Source organism: Elephantulus edwardii, unplaced genomic scaffold (genome assembly GCF_000299155.1).
Source record: "Elephantulus edwardii isolate Elephantulus edwardi_28Jun2011 unplaced genomic scaffold, EleEdw1.0 scaffold00022, whole genome shotgun sequence".
Taxonomy (NCBI): domain Eukaryota; kingdom Metazoa; phylum Chordata; class Mammalia; order Macroscelidea; family Macroscelididae; genus Elephantulus; species Elephantulus edwardii.
This window is the reverse complement of record NW_006399772.1, coordinates 23,963,712-23,966,047: the sequence shown is the minus strand read 5'-3', so window position 1 is coordinate 23,966,047 and position 2,336 is coordinate 23,963,712.

The window sequence follows — 2,336 nt, the reverse complement described above, 5'->3', positions numbered from 1 at the left end:
GTACACTGATAGAGAATTTATTTTGATGTGCATAGGGATTTGATTTTTAGATGGTCCCATTCATCTGTTTTATCCATTCCTGGTTTTGCATGTCAGACCAGATGCTGGTCAACAAATGAGTGGATAGAAAAACTGTGGTATATCTATGCAATGGAATATTGCATAATGCTGAAAAACAATGAAGTTTTAAAACATTATACAATATGGATAAGTCTGAAAGACATGGTGAATCAAAGAACTCACAATAAAAAAAATACTGCATAAGACTACTGTTAGAAAAATCTTATTTACACGAGGGAGGTGAGAGCAGGAAAATAATTGATATATAATGGACATTACATTGGAATAGTGTAGGGAGTGGTAGAAGGGAGGTACAATATGAAAGGAACAGATGATTAGACATTATATGTATGACAGTTAACTGGAACAAAATAAGTACTACAAAGTGAATTGAAGGAGGAAGATGGAGAAAAATATGTATGAATGAATAAATGAAAACTCATCCTTTATTTATATTTTTAGTAAATTACAATTAAAACTTATTTTTAAATAACTACAGATTTTTAGGAATTTTAAAAGATGGGGGAAAATATAAAAAGAAGTATTAGGGCCAAATGATTTTGTCCCATCCTAAAAGATTTTTAATTTTTTTGTGAAGCTAAAGGTGAGTGACAAAAGGATTTCTTGAATAACCAATTTTGCATTGCAGAAAGGCCTTATTATTTTTATTAAATTAATAAATATTATTGTTGTTTGGTGTGTCAAGTTGAGTATGCCTCGTAGTAACTCTTTGAAAAACAGATCAGAATCCTGCCCTATGTACTTGACCATGCTCATCATTTCTGACATACTTGAACCTAGTGCTGCAGTCGCTGTGTCAATCCATCTTGTTGAACATCTTCTTCTCTTTTGCTGAGTCTACACTTTACCAAGCATGTTGTTTCTCTCCAAGGAATATTCTATTGTCCCCTCCAAAACCATGGCCAAAATTTGTGAGATAAAGTTTTGGCATCCTTGCCTCTAAAAAGTACTGTCATTTCACTTTCTTCAGGACAGAACTATTTGTCCGTTAGATTTCCAAATGCTCTTCTCCAAAACCATAACTCAAAGACACCAATTATTCTGTAATCCTTAGTTAACTGTCCAACTTTCAGATGCATAACAAGTGATTGGAAAGACCATAGCTTGAATCAGATGCACCTTAGTGTTTAAACTGATATCACTACTCCTTAGTATTTTGAGATGTCTTTGAAAGTTGATTTTCCCCATATAAAATATCTTTGATTCCTTGACTGCTAGTACCACGGGTGTTGATTGTGGATTCAGTTAAGGTAAAATCTTTGACAATTTTAATCTTTTCTCCATAAATCATGATACCACCTGTTGACTCAGTGATTAGGAATTTTATATTCTTGATGTTGAGATAAAATCCATATTGAAGGTTATTGTGATTAGGTACCTTCAAGTCATAGCTACCATAATAGAACACCGTGAACTGTGAGCGTAGATTTTTTTAATTAATAATTATTTCAGTTTTTCAGTTTTTTAAAAAAAATCCTTATTTTGATTCTTGTTTAAAAATTACTTCATATTGGTGTGTATAAAAAATTTGTATATATTGTGTTTCACGCCATCATTTATTCACATTGTTTTTCACACAATCATTTCCATATATTATGTTTTGTAAAATTAATCACCATTGAACTATGTCCACCATGATCTCATATTTTTAGATCCCCACCAGATCTTTCCCATTTCCTTAACCCTCTCCCTCAACCCATAAAACTGTGTGAACCCTGACTTCCCCCCTTCCCATCCTTACCCGTCTGCTTCCACTCCTTAAATCCCCATGCACATTTTACTAGTAATCCTACTATTTTTACAATAATGATCTTATACAGTACTTCCCCTTATGAGACTGAATTAATTCATTCAGCAAAATTCTCTCCAGTCTCTTCCTCCCAAGTTAGGTACTAATTTTCAAAATTGTTGATCCTGAGTATGGCATAGTACTCCATTGTGTGGATGCACCACCATTTCTCAATTCATTCGACTGCAGTTGGACATTGAGGCTGTTTCTAAATTCTTGCTATTGTGAACAACACTGCTATAAACATTATCTGATTCTTGACTGAAACAGGAGTCTTGACATTAGAATATTTTAAATTAGGACTTAAGGATTTTGTTTAAAATCACCATTGTGAAATTATCCTTTGTGAAAAAATCACTTTCTTTTTTTTAATTTTTATTTATTTCTTTTGATTTCAATAAACATCTACAGAGATTTTGGAATTCTATTCATTCATTGTTGCACCCTTCTCCCCGCCCACCCCCCC